The following is a 6178-nucleotide window of genomic DNA, read 5'->3' as shown; positions in this document are numbered from 1 at the left end:
GACTTTATGGTCTAAATGGAGTATGACAGAATGGGCATTTACATCACACATTGAATTTTTCCATGATCTCAAATATATGCTCCTTTAAGGTCTAAACGGATTCAAAATGACATTTGCATTACTTTCTAGGCATGCAAGTGTATTTTACCTCCATCGTACCTTGAATAGACATATAATTAAAATGGAGGCATTAAAATCAATTGGTAATCCATGGTGAATAATAATCACTTTCTTTTACACGCCTTAGATCGAAATGGGGAAACTAGACATACAAGTCATTCCTATTCCAAGGAAGGAGCTTTTGGCATGGTGGATAAACATGACAAAGGACAACAAAGCATACGTAAGGGAAAGGCTCGGGTATTTGTTCCAGCTCATCAATCTGGAGTACCAAGTGAGCTTAATTCAAGCATTATCCCATTTTTGGGAAGTTATCACTGCCACATTTCAATTGGGCGAGCACGAGATGGTACCTACACTAGAAGAATATAAGGCAACCATTGGGATTGATTTCGAGTCAAGAACCATTGAGCCCCTAGTTGGATTGAAACCCACGAGCGTTATAGCTGAATTCTTAAACTTGAAGACTCCTCAAGTGGAAAACTTGATCAAGTCAAATACCAGGAGATTTCCTTTATCTTACTTGGTGGCCAATTACTCCAAGTTGCCGAAAGAAACGGGAAACACTTCCGCAAGGGTTTTTATTCTTACCTTCTTCGAATTTGTCTTATTCCCTACATCAAGGACCGGGTTGAATCCTCTTGTTGCAGTAATCGCTAGGCAAGCTTGCCTAAAGTGGGACTTCTCCAATATGCTCTTGGCGGAGACCATCATTTCCTTAAACAAATACCAAAATCAACAAAAGGGTGTACTTCAAGCTTCAACTAGGTTACTTTCTATACGGTTTATTTCCCATATTCGACCTTAGGAACGTTATATGTGCATTCGAGAGATCGACTCATCTACCAACCCTATTGAGAAGTATTTGAAACTCCAAGACAAAATGCCAAAATACTCTTTTCATGAGTGGGTAAACTTCGTTAGAGCATTAACTCCCAATCAGTTTCAATGGAAAATTCAATGGCCGAAGATAGCAAAAGCTCAAATTACTACCCAAGACGGCAATTTGGTGCCATTGCTTGGATTGAGCGGAGGAACCGCTTATTGTCCACTAAGAGTCATACGGCAATTCGGAATGGTCCAATAAATTCCACCTATTTGGCATCCTGAGGAGTTCACATTTAAGATACCACAAAAACTCCTATCGGAAAGGGAAAGAAAAGAGCTGCGAACAAGGGTTGATGGGATCGTGAATTCCTTGAAGAAATCAACCAAGCAAATAGTTCAATGGCCTGAAGATTTGGAAGGAGAAATGAAGCTCTTTTCGGCGTCCAACGAATATATAAAGTGGTTGAAGGCTAAGCGATCAATCGATGTCTAACCCTATGTACCCTTGAGTGTTACTACTCATTTCGATGAGCCGTACATCCTAGATTACATTGTGCCAAGCATACCAGGTGTAGAGCCGTATGGTCCCGAGGAGGTTGTAATTGATGTGGAAGAATGGGAGACACGAGCCAAGGAATATGAAGAAGCCGAAGCTACCTTAGCTAGCAAGAAGCCTAGACTTGTTTAAGCTAGTGTTCCCCTATTTTGATGAATAGCATTGTAATAAAAAATTTTCAAAATTGAAACAATTGCTTAATGAACAATTGCTTAATGAAGTTTCAAAGTATGTTTTGTAAAGAATCACCATAGATTACAATTCTTTGAATTGTATGATTACTTGAGAATGACATTGATGAAGAATTTTATACGAAGCTAAGGCTTATATGAAATTTCTTATCTTTGACAATCTCATGAAACCATACAATTAAAAGAATGTATGGTTTCATGATCATTTTACTATGCTGATATCGGGTCTTTTTGGCGAAACAGGTTGTTTAGCAACGGAAGGTAAAAGACCTCAGACTCGCTTACAAGTTAGAATGGCAGAAGAAGAAACCCGTACTCGACTAGCTGAAGTCGAGAATCAAATGACCCAAATGGCTACAATGATGGCAGAAATGAAGGCACTTATTCTTACATCCCGTGGACAATATCCTACTACTCCTAATGTGGGAACTTCAAACACTACTGAAACACCGATTGAAGAACCAGCCAGAAATAAAGAACCGGTTCAAGAAAATCCTCCAAAGACTACGCCTGAGGTGATAAATTTGGAAGAGGATGATCAAATTAAGAAGACGTCCAAAACGAAGAATGAAGAAGAGGTCAAGAGATTGGCCAAAATTGAAGAATGCTTAGCAAGTCAAGGCTATAAACTTCAAAGGTTCGACAAGTTCTTGCTGTATGCGAAGGTGGTTGTTCCATAAAATTATAAAGAACCAGAGTTCGTGAGCAAGTATGATGGCACTGGTTGTCCCAAAAGCCATTTGAAGTATTATCTCCGTAAGATGGCAAGATATTCAGATAACACGCTACTTCTTATTACCACATTTCAAGATAGTTTGAGAGGAGCAGCCCTTGCATGGTATACAGCCTCAACATAAAGGACTTCACTTAATGGGATCACTTGGCGGGAGAATTTCTTCGCTAGTACAAGTTTAATGTTGAAGTACTTCCAACTAGAAAAGATTTCGTCAGAACCGAGAAACGGAAGAATGAAGGATTCAGAGCCTATGCTCAGAGATGGAAAGCTGTTGCCTCACAAGTAAAGCCCGCCATAAGTGAAGATGAGCTCATTGAGGTCTTCCTAAAATCATTGCCAAGTAAGTATTATGACAAGCTTCATGTATCAGGCTGTCAAACATTCACCATGTTGGTAAAAGTGGGTGAGAGAATTGAATGGGGATTGAAAGAGAAGAAAGCTCAAGAAACAGCAGCATGAAGGCCTTACCTCAGGAAAAAAGACAAAGAGCCCATCCGAGAAGTGGCTATGGTGTCTAGCCCAAATACTCATCAAGCATCATTTCCAAAGCAATCAAATGTCATTTGGAAAAACCCAAGGCAGTTCGAGCCAAATAAAAGGCCCATGAGGCAATACACATCGTTGCCCCGACCCTTGTCAAAGCTATTACCAATGCTTCTAGAAAGGCATTTGGTGACCAAAGAAGTACCGAGAGACAATCCTGCAAGATTTTCTTGGTACGATGAATCAAAAACCTGTACCTATCACATGGAAAAAAGGGGACATGATGTAGATAATTGTCCCACTCTAAAGTACAAGGTTCAACAACTCATTGACAAGAAGATATTGAACTTCCAAGAGCCTGAGCCAAATGTACATCAGAATCCTCTTCCTGAGCACAATACGGTAAACATGATCAAGGATGAAGAAACAGTGATCAAGTCTGACAATGAAGATGAATATGAGGTCAAGATTAAAGCTTCTCGATTAGGAGATGCCCCCTTTCATCAAAAAGCGCTCCTAAAAGGCGAGATCATAGACAACTTAGGAGAAGACTCCGGAAAATATAACTTTCAAGTGAAATATACCCCACCGCCATGGGCATTCAAAAATAAAGTAATTGTACCCGATGGCTGGGGTGGTATGGATGATGAAATCAGCCCTGAGGAGAAAGCCCTGTCTAAGAAAGAAATGCTCCAAGATAAAAAAAGATAAGGATGAAAAGAAGAAAGAAAAAGTCAGACAGGGTGAAAGACGTTTCACCCAGGAATCATCCAGGGAAGGTGAAACCGTAGACTTACTCGGTCAAGACAGCGGTAAATACAATTACCGTGTCAAATATACTCCACCACCATGGGCGTTCAAAAATGAAGACATTATACTGGACGGATAAGGTGGCATGGACGTGGTCCCGATCAATCAACTAAATCTCGAAGAAAATGAAGATCGAGAAGAGAAAAAGAAGAAAAAGATTCGCCGAGGTGATAGGCGATTTGTTCGAAAAGCACGAAGACAAGGTGAAGTTGTTGATTTTCTAGGTCAAGATAGTGGCCGGTATAATTACCGTATCAAATATACATCCCCTCCGTGGACATGCAAGAACGAAATGATCACACTTGATGGCTAGGGTGGAATGGATGCTGATGAAGCCAATAGAAGCATGGTATCCATGATTACACCATTTCTGATCAAGCTTGATGAGGTAGATAAATATAAGAAGGAAGAAGGTCCTGTCGAACTAATCACTATCCAACTTCACATTGATCAGCTAAGGATCGAAGAAGAAGAAGCACAGCCTGTGATTATCACTCTCCCTCCAAAAGCAAAGTTTGATACTAAGTGTGTACCTTGGGATTACTCTCCCAAAGAAGTTGATGCTATAACCTGATCGGGGAGATGCAATGTCCCGAAAGAAGGTGAGCACGAAAAGAAAGGAGTAACCGAAGAAGATGTCAAACAATTGCTTTCAGTCATGAAGACGAGCAAATTTGAGGTAATTAAACAGCTAAGAAAGATGCCGACACAGATTTCTTTGTTGGATCTCTTCAAAACTTCAGAAAGCCACAAAATAGTGCTTATGAAGCTTCTCAATGAAGTGCACGTCCCGAAGATAATTAATGAAGTACAATTGGAAGACTTTGTTGGCACTATTCTTTTGAAAGATTAAATTGCCTTCTCCGATGAAGATTTCCCAATCGACGAGTGTTCCCATAATAAGGCGCTATATATTACCGTCAAATGCAAGGGCAAAGAGGTATCACATGTGCTGATCGATAATGGTTTCGCACTTAATTTATGTCCACTAAGCACACTGCATCGCTTGGGGATTAGCGAAGAGCTCATTAAACCTTCTAAGGTAACTGTGCGTTCGTTTGATGGAATGAAGAAAGACGTTATTGGCGATATCCAGCTCGAGGTAAACATAGGCCCTGTGCCTTTTCTGATTGACTTCCAAGTAGTGGATATTCCGAGGACTTTCAAGTTGTTACTCGGAAGACCTTGGATTCATATGGCTGCTGCTATTCCTTCAAGTCTCCATCAGAAAGTCAAGTTCGTCATTAATGGTAAGATGATCACCATACACGGGAAGACAGATTTCACCACTTACAAAGAGAGTGCAATACCGTATGTCGAACCCGAAGTGAAAGAAGAACCAAGTTATCATTCTTTCGAAATGATCTTAATGGTGCAAATTCCTGCTGGTTGCATCATAAAATCCCCGGAGTTCTCAACACCATCCATTATGTCTAGAAGGGTGTTATGCAAGTATGGATTTACTCCCGGTATTGGTCTTGGATCCAAATCCCAAGGAATCAAGGAACCTATCACTCCGCTTGCTATAAGAATGAAACACGGAGTAGGTTATATTCCAGATAGCTCTAAAGATCACCATGGAGGCCAAGGACCATGGAGGCTGTAGAAACCGAGGTGATCATATCATTAATCCATCTATATTGAAGGGCAAAGCTAAAGAGCTTCCCTATCATCAGATTCACATCAAGGAAACTTTTCCTGGACTTTCCAAGCTACTTTAAGAAGAAGACTTACATGCAGAGGAAGAATCTGTTCTGCTAGGTTTATTCGAAGAGAATACCATTAACGTTATCATAACCGAAGCAGAAGATACCTACGCACTGAAGTAGGAAGATTATCTTGAACTTTTGTTACTAGCTTTTTCCATTGCATTTTGTTGATTACAATTTCAAATTTCTTGTGATTTCATTTGTAATTTTAGTTCAGTTGCAATTTACATTCCTATTGATATAGATGTAATCACGTCTTTCAATTCAATAAAAGTGGTCAAATGTTTTGTTAAGGACATGTAGAAACAAAACCAAACCTATGATGAACATTATCCTCATTCGTGAGGTTTGAGGCTTTGGGTTTCTATATTGCTCCTCATTGCAAAAATGATTTTAAGAGCAAGGAAGTCTGCTGATATGAGGACTAGCTCTGTCTTTATATTCTTTCAAAATAAATTTCAAAATGAATTTTCAAACGGTTTTTCATAGGACCACGTGCGTTACTTAAGTAAGGTTAATGGGATGGATTTGTGACTTAAGTAAAAGTTTGTGGTTTTTTATGAGACTGTTAAAATGTTAAGATAAAATTAGGACAAGACCTAAAGTTGGAGATTTTTTATTTGACAAAAAAAAAATTATTGTAGAATTAGGACAACACCTAAAGTTGAGGGGTTTATAGGGAACAAAAAAAATTTTACGATAGAATTAAGGCATGACTTAAAGTTTGAGGTTTTTTATGAGATAA

Source organism: Syzygium oleosum, unplaced genomic scaffold, assembly GCF_021117445.2.
Source record: "Syzygium oleosum isolate NSW1041296 unplaced genomic scaffold, Sole_v2.1 Sole_v2.08, whole genome shotgun sequence".
Lineage (NCBI taxonomy): Eukaryota > Viridiplantae > Streptophyta > Magnoliopsida > Myrtales > Myrtaceae > Syzygium > Syzygium oleosum.
Note: the sequence above shows the minus strand (reverse complement) of the source record.